The 16,214-nt window shown below is 39.7% G+C and overlaps 2 protein-coding genes across 3 annotated transcripts in view; one reads left to right on the top strand and one right to left on the bottom strand.

Moving 5' to 3' along the window:
* Positions 1 to 16,214, top strand: part of npffr1l1 (neuropeptide FF receptor 1 like 1) — a 40,803-nt gene that overhangs the window by 944 nt on the left and 23,645 nt on the right. The window contains exon 2 of the mRNA XM_009305609.4: positions 16,044 to 16,146. The gene's annotated coding sequence lies outside the window, so the exon portion shown is untranslated. The remainder of the gene's footprint in view (positions 1 to 16,043; positions 16,147 to 16,214) is intronic.
* antxr1b (ANTXR cell adhesion molecule 1b) overlaps positions 1 to 16,214 on the bottom strand; it is a 74,681-nt gene that overhangs the window by 56,662 nt on the left and 1,805 nt on the right. The gene's annotated exons all lie outside the window — the stretch shown is intronic.

The raw sequence follows: 16,214 nt of genomic DNA, 5'->3' as shown, positions 1-16,214 counted from the left end.
GACTGCACAAAAAACAACGCAATCACTAATAGTTTTGCATAGTTGACAATTTAGACTCTCCGGCTGTCTTATTTAAAAGGAATCTAATATGCCTCTTTTTAGCATCTGATGTACCTAAAATGTGTGTGTGTGTATGTGTGTACGTGTTTTTGTGACATATCAGGACACAAATCTGTATAATGACATGTGTATGACACAGGTATTACAAAAAGGAGGTGAAATATGAGGAAATTGGTGACGTCCTTGTTTCTCAAAATGCTTATAAATCCTACAGAATGAGTTTAATCAGAGAGTAAAGCTGCACACAGCCTCCTGTGATGGTTGGGTTTAGGGGTGGGGTGAGGGCAATGCAATATACAGTTTGAACAGTATAAAATGAATGGAAACCTATGTATTGTCCCCACTTTTCACAAAAACAAACATGTGTGTGTGTGTGTGTGAAGTTTCAGCTCAAAATACCACAACAGTTTTATAACTCTCTAAAACTAATCCTTTTAGACCTTTATCCATATTGTGGCATTTGGTGACTGTCGCTTTAAATTTAAATTAGATTGTGTTCATTTCAAAAGAGGGTGGAGCTACAAATGCCTATGTGTTAGCATAATGACAGATTCAAAACTCTAATGGCAAACGGCTGCTTCTTACTTAGGGCTGTCTATGCTAATGAGGGAGAGATTGTCAGTAATGGGCGGGGCTTTCCCCCTTCTGATGACACGTACAAATGGAAAATGTCAATCAAAGAGTTTAAACCCATTATAAATGTGACTTTCGCATAATAGGTCCCCTTTAAGGAAATATTGCAGCATTATTCTGGCATTATCATATCAGCGGTCCATGCACATCACATTAGTTCATTCATTCATTCATTCATTCATTCATTCATTCATTTTCTTGTCGGCTCAGTCCCTTTATTAATCCAAGGTCGCCACAGCAGAATGAACCGCCAACTTATCCAGCACGTTTTTTTAACGCAGCGGATGCCCTTCCAGCCGCAACCCATCTCTGGGAATAATTCAATAATTTTGCATCATAATCTATAATCGAAATAACTTAACTAGCATGAGGGCGTGATCAACCTGTCACTCAGACGAGATCCACCAATAGAAACCAGTTCTCAGTTATTCATGGACAAAATAAAGCCCCTGACTTTTGATCTTGCTAAAGAAGCTGTTTCACTCTGATATACATCAAAACAGGGAATAAAAGACTGTTATGACTTGCTTTTGATGCAGAGTAACACTAAACAAGTATACATTAAATTTTATAAAAGTTTACATTAAGAATACATTAAGAAAAAAATTATGACAGCTGGCTTCCTCTAATTAATTTTGTCAGGAATACAACACACCTCTTCGCTGATTTATTTATTTATTTATTTATTTTTCTTTTAAGAAAGATCTCTGCTCTTTTATTAATGTGTTTATGTGTTATTTATATTTTATGTATATTTATTCAATTGCTTTGACAATTCTTGTAGGTGCTAATGTTGTTGTGTGTGTGTGTGTGTGTGTGTGTGTGTGTGTGTGTGTGTGTGTGTGTGTGTGTGTGTGTGTTTTTTTTCAAATGCTCCTTGGGGGGTAGGATGAGGGACTGAGGGTTTTTTGATAGTTGTTGTTTGCCCTTAGTTATTGTTAAAAAAAGTCTACATTATTGATATTGTGGTATTTTTTTTGTAGACTTAAAAAAAACAAGTTAGAAATAAATAAATAAATTCAATAAAATATCAAAAGGTGGCTCTGTGGTTAGCACTGTCGCCTCACAGCAGTTCGATTCCCAGCTGAGTCAATTGCCATTTTTGTGTGGAGTTTGCATGTTCTCCCTGTGTTGGCGTGGGTTTCCTCTGGGTGCTCCGGTTTCCCCCACAGTCCAAGAACATGCACTATAGGTGAATTGGATGAACTAAATTGGCCATAGTGTATGAGTGTGTGTGTATGGGTGTTTCCCAGTACTTTGTTGTAGTTATCCATTGCATAAAACATATGCTGGAATAGGTGGCGGTTCATTATTCCGCTGTGGTGACCCCTGATAAATAAAGGGACCGGGGGGGTTTAGTTATGGGGGGTTGGGGGGTAAACTCACTTGTAAAACTCACTCTTGATCACATTTGATGATGATTGATGATCCTAGCAAACTGAACAGACCTTTTATTCCTGGTTGCTTTGCGCTCGTCCTGTCTTGTTGATATGATTATATGCGTTACTACAGAGACATGTTCATGTGCGCAGCTGTCAATCAATATTGGTGGGCGGGGGAATCGCACTCCTACATCAAGCTGTGGTTGATCTGAAAACCGATCCAATTGGTCCACCGGTTTTATGTTATAAAATTTGAAAAAAAAAAAGGACTGGGTGTGTTTATATCACCCCAATATGACAATATATACACTAAACTTACACACATGTCTGTCCAAACAGAGTTTTTAGAGTTTTTACCATAGGTGCCCTTTAAACCATTGTTAAAAAATGGCACTTATTTTGAAAAAGATCAATCATTTTGTCTTCAACTGTATCTTCAATGGCATCCACATATAAATATTTTTGGTGGTGTTATTGCAATTTCAGTTCATTTTTTAAGTATTCTGTTGCCTTTTATTATTTAAAAGCAAATGCATTTTTCCTGTAAATGATTTGCTAGATAAATGCCAAGCCCAAATGCCTGTAATTCTTTTTAGACCAGTCAGAAAGAAAGCAAAAGACTTGATTGACACTTATACATTCTCGGAAATAAAAGTACAACAGCTGCCATCCTTTCAAAAGTGTACCATATTATTACCGTAAAGGTGCATATTAGTTCTGAAGAATAGTAACCTTTATTTCTCAGTGTGTGACTAATTTTGCAACATGTTCAGTGCAATGTTAGGGTTTTTGTCAGTGCATGCAATCTTCAAGTTGGAATTTTATTAAAAAACACCTTCTGGCATTTTGACACTGAGCATTGCAAGACCTCAGAAGTGTGTTTGAAATCTCAGAGGTCATCATCTATCTGTCTGTTTTCAGATGGTGTGAGATTTGCCAAGTCTCTGGGATGCTACACTGTCAAAAGTACAAACTCAAACAAATTACTTCAGTTTGTTTCAACTGCATAAATTAATTAGCTCCCATTTATTGTATTATGGTTTTCAGTAATAAATAAGTTGGAAAAACTTCATTCTTTTAGGTATAAGAAGCTGAAATTTATTTAAGTTGATCCAATTAGGTATTTTTCCAGTGTACAGCATCTGCTAGCATATACCACAAAAATGCTGGGTTCCGCACAATTCCTGCAGGTTCATTCATTCATTTTCCTGTCGGCTTAGTCCCTTTATTAATCCAGTGTTGCCACAGCGGAATGAACTGCCAACTTATCCAGCAAGTTTTTTTACGCAGCGGACGCCCTTACAGCCGCAACCCATCTCTGGGAAACATCCACACACACACTCATACAGTACGGACAATTTAGCCTACCCAATTCACCTGTACCGCATGTCTTTGGACTATGGGGGAAACCGGAGTACCCGGAGGAAACCCACGCGAAGGCAGAGAGAACATGCAAACTCCACACAGAAGCGCCAACTGAGCCGAGGTTCGAACCAGGGACCTTCTTGCTGTGAGGCGACAGCACTACCTACTGCACCACTGCCTCGCCTCCTGCAGGTTGTCCCAATTCAAAAAAATGTATTGATTTTACAAATGTCAGTAACTTTTACATAAAACAATTAAGTTGTTCCCCCGAAAACTGTCAGAATTGAGTTGTTTCAGCTCATTTTAAATAAACAGCAAAATAATTTTTTAGTGTACCAACCCTGATTTTATTAATTCATTCATTCATTCATTTCCTTTTCAGCTTATTCCCTTTATTAATCAGAGGCCGCCACAGCGAAATGAACTGCCAGCTTATCCAGAATATGTTTTACGCAGCGAATGCCGTTCCAGCTGCAACCCAACACTGGAAAACACCCATGCACACACATACACTATGGACAATTTAGTTTAATTAGTTCCCCTATAGCGCATGTGTTTGGACTGTGGGGAAAACCGGAGCACTCAGAGGAAACTCACGCAAACACAGGGAGAACATGCAAACTCCACACAGAAAAGGCAACTGACCCAGCCGAGGCTTGCACAAGTGACCTTTTTGCTGTGAGGCGATCATGCTACCCACTGCTACGGTGATGCCCCACCCTGTTTTTAGAGTTAAAAATTTTTTTAGAAGAATGTGTCAACCCACAGAATTCTATTACTAAAGATACTTTCAGGGCTCCATTTTGACGGTCCATGCGCAGAGCGCTAAACGCAGGGTGCAAACGCTTTCAGGGCGTGTCAGAACGCATTTTTGCTAATTTACAGATGGGAAAATCCGCTTTGCGCCGTGGCGCATGGTCTAAAAGGGTTGAGTTTATTTTCTTAATGAGTTATAGGTGTGTTTTGCGAATAAACCAATTATAGTCTCATCTCCCATTCTCTTTAAGAGCCAGCTGCGTCGCACCAAGATTTGCTATTTACAGGACGTAAAGTAAGTCTAAGTGGAAAAACTGAGCATTTCACAAGCAAACAGTTAACAGTTTTTTTAACAGAAAACTGTTAAACAGAGCATCTACTGCATGAGAATGAGAGATAATGGATCTACTTTCACTTTCACTCTTGGATATGGAAACCTTTACGCACAGATATCAATTAGTCTATAAATAATTAATTGCGATTGTTAAGCACAAATATTCATTTCAAAACTATTTCTAAATTCAGTTTTAATTTCCAGCAAACGTATAAATGAACAATAATAACGAAGTGTGCTCAAAAACCTGAGTTATATCCTAAAACACATGCTGTGCCCCATATGGTCTAAAACCTGGCAGGTGGGCAAATCTAAGCTTGTTTTTAATAAAACAAATATAAATATGGATATAATAAATAATACTGCTAATATTAATAACATTATACAAAAGCAAATTGTTATGAATGAACTGAAAAAGCCTCCCGAGATGAAGAAGACATAAAAGCAGTGATTTTTCATATTTATGTAGGCTAGAAAATAATATGTTTTGTAATATTTTAATCCTTTATATTTATATTCTATGTCTATTCTTATTATATTCTATATATATCCTCAATATTTAAATTTTTTCATATGTTAAGATATTTGCCTATTGCTCTCTTGTGTGTATTAAGCAGTGTGTAAGCGAGGCACAACTCTGCGCTGAAGTTTAGACCGGGTTTGTTTTGGTCTAATGAAAAATCTATTATAGTTTCTCAAAATAGCAACGCGCCAGCGGTCCGCCTCAGAACGCCTTCCTTTTTAGACCAGAACGCCTATGAGTGCACAAATGAGCGCTAATGCATTTTCTATTTAAACAGCGTAGCACAACGCCTCAAAACCACTCTTGCGCCAAGCTGAAACTAGCAAACAAGTATTGCGCCGCGCCTTGCGCCACATTGCGCCGGGTGTATGATAGGGCCCTTAGTCTTTGCCATGATGGCAGTACATAATATTGTGATGCTTATTTCGCAAGATACTCGTATTTACCTTAAAATGCAATTCAAAGACTCACCTAGTTTTTTTTAGGTCAGTTAAGTAAGTTATTACGCCCTGCAAGCAAGAGGGAGTCCAGGGCTCAAAGACCTTTGAGCTCAGGGCTCTCTCCCAGGACAGCATGCCAACCTTGCTTTATAATCAATCATCAGCTAAGTGTGAACTCTTAAAACTTATATTATGTTAATCTGACTTAAAACAGAATATGTAACACATAAAATTACGTTAGAACATGATTAACTCAGTTTAATAAGTTACATATGCTGTCAGGACTAAATGATCATATAATTTGTTACAGTGTGCCACGCTAACAAACCAACCAGTTGAAAAAGTTTAGAAGAACCCACAGCAGGATTAAGACGGGTCATATATTGTGATGGTGATTTTTCACTGAAATTACATCCATCTCAAGCATGTCCCTGCCCAGAAGTGTCTTAAAACGTACTCTTCTGACACCGGGAATCATATCTGAGCAGCTAGTCGCTTTGTTAAGTGGTCCTTTTTTAATGGCTCAGCTTGTGTAATAGCTCATCTGGTCGGCCAATTGTGGTGGAGACAAATCAGAGAAGAATGTTAAGCTTACGTAAGAGACGTCGAAGCCTTCCAAAGCCAGTATAAGCTTTCCTTTAACCCACACAAACACAGCAGCGCTGCTAATTCAGTCATGATACATTCAACAGATGCTGAGAATGTGCACAGTCCATTGTGCTATTATTGTCTTTGAAGCTGTTATTTAACAGAGGTATGCTTTTGTTTTTCCATGTAGATTTAGAGCCAACACCAGAGCAAGGATAAGCTTTTGAATGCTTCCATTCAGACTTAACTCAAGAGCAATCTTTAAAATATAAGACACACATGTACTGCACTCATTCAAAACACTGTCTTTCCAATGCTTCAGCAGCCTCGAGTTGTGGACATTTCACATTTAAAGGGACACTTCACTTACGGATAAAATTTACTCACTATTTACTCAACCTCAAGTGCCCATAGCAAACGGACTTGGCCTAAATGTGCCCTCATTATGGCACTGCTGGCGTGTTGCCGGCACTAGCATGCATAATGTGAGCCGAATGTGGGCCTTGCATGGCAGTCTAAACATTTGGGCCAGTTGTGGATGGTAGGTGTGTGGCCCAGATCAGTGTAGGGATTGTTCACATTGTTTAGGTAACATTAGGCTGGATTATGGCTCTGTTTTTGGGGTTTCTGGGTAAAGTATAAACTTATAGCTGAGAATCTGTACCAGAAACCGGTTTTGGCCCAATTTAGAGCCAGTTAAGGGTGATAAATATGCTGAGATTTGGGCCGGTTATGGCCCATGTGTGGCTCTTGACTTTAAGCCACTTCAGGACCGTCATTCTTTGTGGTACTTTGGCCCAGGGAAAAGTTATTGTGTGGCCCGGAGCTGGGCCAGAAAACATTTGCTATGTGGGTGGTTCCAAACCTTTAGGAGTTTCTTTCAGCTCTTCAACACAAAGAAGATATTTTGAAGAATGCTGAAAATGCCATTGACCTTCATAGAATGAGGAACAAATACTATGGAAGTCAGTGGTTACAGGATTTCAGCTTTCTTCAGTATACACTACCTGACAAAAGTCTTGTTGTTGATCTTAGTTGTAAGAGCAGCAAATAATAACTTGACTTCTAGTTGATTATTTGGAAAAGTGGCAGATTTTTCTGATGAATCATCTGTTGAGCTGCATTCAAATCATCACAAATACTGCAGAAGACCTACTGGAACCTGCAATGACCCAAGATTCTCTCAGAAATCAGTCAAGTTTGGTAAAGGAAAACTTATGGTTTGGGGTTACATTCAGTATGGGGGTGTGCGAGAGATCTGCAGAGTGGATGGCAACATCAACAGCCTGAGGTATCAAGACAATTGTGCTGCCCATTACATTACAAACCACTGGAGAGGGACAATTCTTCAGCAGGATAGCACTCCTTCTCATACTTCAGCCTCCACATCAATAATCCTGCAAGCCAAGAAGGTCAAGCTGCTCCAGGATTGGCCAGCCCTGTCATCAGACATGAACAATATTGCGCATGTCTGGGGTAGGATGAAGGAGGAGGCATTGAAGATGAACCCAAAGAGTCTTGATGAACTCTGGGAGTCCTGCAGGAATGCTTTCTTTGAGGCCGATGTGCGCGATGTTTTCGCGTCTCGGGCGCCTCTCGGGAGCGCGCGCCATTCGCGCCTGCGCCGTTCTTGCGCGAAAAGCCGCCGGATCGGCCAACTCGGCCGCCCTCCTCTTCCTCCTCCTCCTCCTTCCCTAAACCCGAGCGACGGTTTGCAAAAGCCGTCCAGAAAAAAAAAAAAAGCAAAAGCCCTCGTCTTCGATTTCGACTGCGTTTTCGGATCCCGCCGCGTTCTCGACCTTATTTTTTGGATTCCGTTTTTCGTCTTACCTGATTTCCGGAACCTGCTGTTCCCCGGACTCGATCCTAGTCGTCCTCCCTGCGGTCGGCTCCTCCTCCTCCGGGGCCTCCGCTCCGCCGGCGCAACGCTGTGAGCTAAGCGGACAAACTGATTGCATCGGGAAAGCCCTCCACTCGGAGGCGAGCCGTCGGCCGGCAAGCGCGAAGAGGAGCGGAAAGGCGCCACACTGCCCTGCAGCGTTCGCTCGAAAAAAACTAAACGCGGCCTTTACGTACCTCCGGCCACGTAAATCTCGGTCTCCAGAAACGTCCGCGGGGCTACGTTTCCAGAATGAGCTTGGGTTGACATTATTTCTGTTCAGTGATGAGACTTTTGTCTGAGCAAGGTCAGACCTTACTGTCCTAATGAAATCATTAAAAATCAAGACATGATAATATTTTATTGTGATAAAATAAATGTAATCTAGAGGCCTTTGCCTTTCATATAAGCCACTTCTGATACCAAGTGATCAACTAAGTCAAGTTATTATTTGTTCTTTCTCAAACTTGGCTAGACGACAAGACTTTTGTCAGGTAGTGTATACTGATTGGGGTTTAACAAGACAAAAAGGAAGTCAAACAGGATGAGTAAATTGAGAATGAATTTTCATTTTGGGGTGAACTATCCCTTTAATGTTTTGGAAATACGTTGTGGTTTTGTCTGGAATTTTGACGTCTGAGACCCAGACCACAATAGGGACATCTTAAATTCTCATTTATTTGCATTTATGAATTCAGCAGATGCTTCTATCAGAGGAAAAAAGTCATGATATTTCCAGTATACAGTGTCCAGAAAGCAAGCTAGAAATGCAAAGAAGAATATTGTAGTAAGCAAAACACCATTGATGGGATTAATAATAACTCATTCAGTTAAAAATCCATATTTTGGTAATATTTTGTCAAGAGGGAGGTGAGTGTGAGGCTGGAATCCAGACGATCTTGGCCTCCAGGGTTTCCTGTTGGGCCAAAAAGCTGGCTGTCCATTTTAATGAGATGAAACAGGAAGATTTCTGAATATTTTTCAAATGCTCAACTACTGGCCAATCTGTGGTCCATTATCAGGTTTAATACCTCGGAAATTAAAATTGTCACGTCGAGACAGAAAGCCAAGACCCAAACTGACACCCAGACCAGACTGTTTTTGTGGTCTTGATTCATCCATTCATTTTCCTTCAGCTTAGTCTCTATTTCAGATGTCCCCACAGAGGAATGGACCGCCAACTATTCCAGCATATGTTGTACGCAGCTGATGCCCTTTCAGCTGCAACCCAGTACTAAGAAACGCCAATACAAGGGCGAACTGGGACAAAAATCAGCCCTGGCACTGTACCCACACCAGCTCACATTACCATACAGACACACCCCCACCCACAGACACGCACATTTACTACTAATATTAGTGTACAGGTGGTGAAATAATATAAGCAGTAAAATATGTAACATTTAATGTATGTGACTGGAACAAAAACAACCCGTTGTCATTCTCTGCACCTCTACTCAAGGATTGAAATATACTGTAACCTATGCATGTATTTAATGTTTTACTTTGAGGACTATGCATTCAGAGTTCACTACAAATGCTTACAATACTATGGCTATAGCTATAGGTTCTTTTGCATGTCAGACTATATTGATAATACAGTAGCATACAGCGGTCTGTATACCCTAAATCCCAAGTTATCTGCTGATAATGAGATTTTAAAATGTACGGGAGTTCTACGCTAAGATTACTGTTTAGCACACAGTGTACGTTACTGTTAAAAACTGTCAGAAATAGTGTGAATGGTGTCAAAATTACTTAGTATATTTTATTATAATGATTTAGAAGTATTTTTTTCTGTTTTTTTACCTCCTCTACCACAATACTGTCCTCTGAAGCAGCAGCTCAATTTAAACCTTTCGCGAATGTTTCAGCGGCTGATTTTAGAGCCCTTTTTTGCATCTTTGGAGGTTTTCGGCACTGCTTTTTCTTTTTTTTTATGATCAATCTCTGACAATTAGCTTATATTGCACTTACTGTTTGTTTGACATTCTTGCCAGATTTTGATTACGTTTGCGTAACCTTTGATTGGGTCGGTCCCTCTCAAAACCAGCCGGCTGTCACCGATTGGGCCAAATGCTTAATATTTAATTATAATTGTTATCATTACTATTATCATCATCATATTTATTCATATTGCAAGAGATAAAAGCTGCCTGCATGTAAAAACAATACATATTAAGAAATAAAAATAATTAAAAATAAAAATAACTGACCGGCCCACTTTTAAAAATGGTCCGGCCCTTCTGGCATTTGCCAGAAGTGCCAGCTGGCCAATCCGCCCCTGCACCCATTCATACTCATTCACACACACACTAATACACTACGGACAATTTAGTTTACCCAATTCATCTACTGTATAGCACATGTGTTTGGACTAGAGGGGAAACCGGAGCACCCAAAGGAAACCCATGCCCACACAGGGAGAACATGCACAGAAATGCCCACTGACCCAGCCGAGACTCGAACCTTGCTGTGAGGTGACAGTGCTAACCATTGAGCCACCATGCCACCCTATGTGGTCTTAAATGGTTTATATATTAGAAACATCTTGTCAAGAATGACAACAATCGTCTGATGACAATTAAAAGTGTCTATTTAACAATCACAAAGCAGGCGCATACCTAATGTTAATGAAATTAATCTTAACTTAAATTTATTAAAAAATAAAAACCTAACCTTGCCAAAATACTTAAAACAATTGGGTTTTACTCATGTCACCAACAAGTTTTTAATAAACTTAAATTAAATTTAAATAAATAAAGTTCATTACTGTAAAACCCAATAAGTTGAGGTGACTCAAACCATTTGAGGAAACCGATTGCAACAAACCATTTAAGTTCAAAAGCTAATCCTAATGAGCACCGTGAACTTAATCCATTTGAGTAAGCAATTTGAGCACAGTAAAACCCAATAAATGGAGAACTCAAACCAACTGAGTACTGTAAAACCTAATGAGTTGAGGCAACTCAAACCAATTGAGGAAACAATTGCTACAAACAATTTGAGTTAAACTAACCTATATGAGTACTGTGAACTTACACCATTTAAGTTAAAATAATGAGACATTTAATTAACTCATTACCTTCAACACTGAGTTCAAAACTCTTTTCAAATGAGTAGCATTACCTTTCAGTCAATTTTGAAGTTAACTACACTCATTTCATTTAGTAAAGTTGACTGTTGGGTTTTACAGTGTATAAATAAATAACGTTCAGAATATGTATGTTGTTTTTAGCTAAATTTATGTTGCTTCGTGTCTATGGTGTAATGAAGAGAGGAAGATATGAACCAGAAAATAGATAAACCAGCCAGCAATAGGGGTGCATCATTACAATCTCGCATACAGCAAATCATGTATGAAATATGGAGTTTGCAGGCATCCATATTGATGAAGAGATACATCTGCAGCCTAAAGAACTTAAAGGAATGTTTAATTTCATTTATAATCTGCAGAGCATCTCAAAGGGTCGGCTCCTGTATAAACAAGCAATTTTTAAAGGAGCCCTGAAAAGATATTGATTTTTGTGAACAGTTTTTTTTTATCAGCTTGCTATTTATGCACAGATGAATGCAAAATTGTTAGCCCTTCCATCAAATTTTAATTATTTTTCAAATATTTTTTAAGTGATAGAGCAGGAACATTTTTACAGTATTTCCTATAATCTTCTGGAGAAAGTCTAATTTCTTTAAGTTTGGCTGGGAAAAAAATGAAGTTTTACATGTTTATTATTATTTCAAGGTCAATATATTAAAAGCCCCCTTAAGACATATTTTCCCCCACTATTAGCTACTTTTTATTTTGTTTTATTATACTTTTATTTCAGTGTGTTGATGCACTTCCAACTGATATGGAATATTTAGTCGGGGGCGGGGCTTTCTTACTGCGTGACATTCATAGTAAACTATCGGTAAGGGGATGTGGTTAGGGCTGTGCGATTTAGAGAAAATATCTAATTACGATTTTTTTTTTTTTACAGATGTTGCGATTCCGATTTAATTTTGTAGTCAAGCTTCAGCTCAATAAACTGTATCGTAGCTTCTTACTGCTAAAATGCAGTGTGAGTGTTAGATAAAAAAAGAACTGAAAAGATATGAACTAACTCCAACCTCTATTCAAAGTTTTATCGTGAGATCAGGCTGATATTTCATATCACAGTCTCTTGCGATGAGCTATTTGCAATGTTTATTCATTTCATTCATTCATTCTCTTGTTGGCTTAGTCCCTTTTTTAATCCGGGGTCGCCACAGCGGAATTAACCTCCAATTTATCCAGCAAGTTTTTACGCAGCGGATGCCCTTCCAGCCGCAACCCATCACTGGGAAACATCCACACAAACATTCACACACACACACACACACACACACACACACACACACACACACACACTACGGACAATTTAGTCTACCCAATTCACCTGTACCGCATGTCTTTGGACTGTGGGGGAAACCGGAGCACCCGGAGGAAACCCACGCAAAGGCAGGGAGAACATGCAAACTCCACATAGAAATTCCAACTGAGCCGAGGTTCGAACCAGCGACCTTCTTGCTGAGGCGACAGCACTACCTACTGCGCCACTGCCTCACCTATTTGCAATGTTTCAAATCGCAATGCGATTCAATTTCAATTAATTGCACAGCCCTAGACGTGGTTAAGAATATCAAAACCGTTTTTTCCCCCACAAGCTAATCGTTCATCTAAAGATTAACAATGCACAATCCTAGCAAAAGTAAACATTGTAAATTTTGATTTCACTGACTTTAAATGTAATTTAATGGAAAGTCCAAAATGGGGCTTATTATTTTTGACCCACTAACCCACAAAAATTAAATAAATAAAATCACAATTGTAAACAAAATAATGTTTGGAGTATTTTACAAAAGAAATTCTGCCATTCTAATTTAATTATTCATTCATTCAGTTTCTTTTCAGCGTAGTCCCTTTATTAATCTGGGGTCGCCACAGATGCAAGCTGAGATTGCATCACTCAGCGATGCAATGTCAAACACAATGCACACAATGGAGTGAGTGACGTCACTGTGACAGGTAGGGTTAGGGGTGGGGTTAGGTGAGCCCATTAGCAAGCATTGGATGCAGCTCAGATTGCACTGCACCAGATCTGCATCCAGACCCACTCTCCCATAAACACGCATTCACACTCATACACTACGGACAATTTAGCCTACCCAATTCACCTGTGCAGCATATCTTTGGACTGTGGGGGAAACAAGAGCACCTGGAGGAAACCCACTTGATCGCAGGGAGAACATGCAAACTCCACACGCAAATGCCAACTGACCCAGCCGAGGCTCCAATCAGCAACCTTCTTGCTGTAAGGTGACAGCACTACCTACTGCACCACTGCTTCGCCCCTACTTCATTTACTCAAGTTTAATATTGCTAATCATTTCTCCTACATCTATGAAATTGCCTAGATTTAGACATGAAAAACATGTTATTCATAGTAATTCCGCTTTTGCGTTTGACAAAATGTCCCGATTATAACAGTGTGCACTTTGTCAGGGCTTTAAGTGGGGTAATTGTGATATTCTGAGAAAGAAATCTGACAACGCCAGACAGATCAGCTCTGTTCATGCAATCTGCTTCCAACAGGAAAATGAAACTTGCATTGTGAGCCAACTCTTCGCTATGACCTCATCAGACAAGAACCTTTAACCATCACTGAAAAGACTGTTCATAATCGAGGCTGTTGTCCTGCATAATAAAAGCATTCTTTTATTCTGCCACCAAAGAAGAATGCAAAGAAATGCGTGTATATTTAATTTGCTTAATGCGCTCTAAAGTCATCACAGGTTTGTGTTTTTAAAGAAACACTCCACTTTTTTTGGAAATAGGTTCCTTTTACAACTTCCCTAGAGTTAAACAGCTGAGTTTTAGCATTTATAAAATACATTGAGTCAATTTCTGGGTCTGGTGGGAGCCTTTTTTAGCTTAGCCTAGCATAAATCATTTAATCAGATTAGACCGTTAGCATCTCGCTAAAATCAGTTTTAATAATTTTACTCATTCAGTTTCTTTTCAGCTTAGTCCCTTTATTAATCTGGGGTCGCCACAGCGGAATGAACCGCCAACTAATCCAGCATATGTGGATGCCCTTCCAGCTGGCGAATGTGCTTCTCACTGCGCCACAGTGACGCCAATAATTGTACTATTTAAAGCTTAGGTCTTTTGTATAGTTGCATAATGTACTAAAACTGATGGAGAATTAACCTTTATAAATGCCTCATATATCTACTGGGGACTATTTTCCAACCCAGGCTCATTCTGAAAATGTACCCCTATATAGATTTCTGGAGAGTGCCAAATACATTCCAGGAGGTACGCTTTTTTTTTTTTTTTTTTTTTTTTTTTTTTTGCAGTTTTTGTTTTCAGGAATCTACCAGAGGCCGCTGTGTGTGCTTTTTAAGATCTCAGATTTCTCTCGCGCGTGCCGTTCGCGCCTGCTGTTCTCACGTAAATTCATCAGAGGCCGCTGTCGAATGAAGGATTAACTGACCCACCCTCCTCCTTCCCTGAACCCAACCAACAGTGTTTTCAAAAGCACAGATTGACCAGTGCTGACCCACTTTTCTAACCCAACTGACAGTTTTAAAAAGCAATCTTGAAAAGACGGATTTTTACCACGTTTTTAGATTTTACCACATTCTCACCCTGTTATTTATTTGATTATTTTGCTTTTGTTTTTGTCTGACCTGCTTTTTGGAACTGCCAGTCTTGAATACCGTCATTGTGGTCAACTCCTCATTGTGTCTGAAATCCTCCGATGTACCTGGTAAGCTACCGGGCAAACTGGTTACAGCGGAAAAGCCGTACGCGGTCAGCTGGTAAGCACGAAAAGGAACGGCTTCATAGCGACCCATAGCATTCATTTTAAAGACAAAATGCAGCCATATGTACTTCTGGCTACATAATTCGTGATCTCCAGAAATATATATAGGGCTACATTTTCCGAATGAGCCTATGTTGCTATTTTCACAGACTGCGTAATACATCAACAAATTTCCTTGACTATTACGCCAGACTAAGAGTATAGTTCATGGACATATCGACCTAGAAAATAGCAACTTCCATTCACACGGGGCGTCAGCTTCAACGATTGCCATTCACTTTGAATGGGTAATGTCAGGCATTGCCAAACTGCTTTGTGGATTCGTGGGCGCCGCTTCACACACGTTGCTCGCTGCAGAAATTGGGACTTCAAATTGGGAAGCGTTAGCCAATCAGATCGCTGTATGTAAATACACCAGCTCAGACAGGGGCCTACTGCTGACTAATTTCATTGGCTGACGCTGCTACGATGCAACCTCGTCTTCAGACAATCCCTTTGTCAATCGTTGACGCTGAAGCCTCGTGTGAATGGTGCGTTAGTACACGATGTACCTTCAGAAGTGTCAATCTTTAAATATTAAAATGATCAAAACTCTCTTTAATATTTTTTGAGAAATGCTAATAGTCTAATCCGATTCAATGATTTATGCTAAGCTAAGCTAAAAGTGCCAGACCCGGAGATCAGATGAATGTATTTAAATGTCATAAATATTTTGAAGGTGACATAAAATAAGCTTATTATTCATTTTCCTTCAGCTTAGTATCTTTATTTATCAGGGGTCACCACAGTGGAATGAACCGCCAACTTATCCAGCAAATGTTTTACACAGCGGATGTTCTTTCAGCTGCAACCCAGCTCTGGGAAACATTCAAACACACTCATTCACACACACTACGGCAAATTTAGGTTATTCAGTTTACCTATACCGCATGTCATTGGACTGTGGGGGAAACCTACGCCAACATGGGGAGAACATGCAAACTCCACATAGAAATGCCAAATGACCCAGCCGGGGCTCAAACGAGCGACCTACTTGCCGTGAGGTGATCGCGCTACTCACTGCGCCACCATGTCGCCTAAAATGAGCTTGTTTCCACAAGAAAAGCTTGAGTTTTGTTTTAAAATCTGCTTTATTGTGTGCCTTTAAATGCAAAATGACTAAACAATGGCATAGATTATGCGTCTCTCCCTCCCCCTGATCTCTTTCTCATCTCCATATCATCTGTGCTCAGATCTGAACTCGGTGCTGAGGCTCTGGCACATCTGGCCCTGCTGGTGAACAGGTTCGACAGACCAGAAACCCAAACACCGCACACACCTTCATCAATCCTCAAGGTTTTCCTATTCAAATCTCTCTTTTGATTACAGAATATACTAAAACCCAAAGAATGAATAAAGCGACA

Source organism: Danio rerio, chromosome 10 (assembly GCF_049306965.1).
Source record: "Danio rerio strain Tuebingen ecotype United States chromosome 10, GRCz12tu, whole genome shotgun sequence".
Taxonomy (NCBI): Eukaryota; Metazoa; Chordata; class Actinopteri; order Cypriniformes; family Danionidae; genus Danio; species Danio rerio.
The sequence above is the reverse complement of the archived record's forward strand: the minus strand, read 5'-3'. Positions and strand labels throughout refer to the sequence as shown.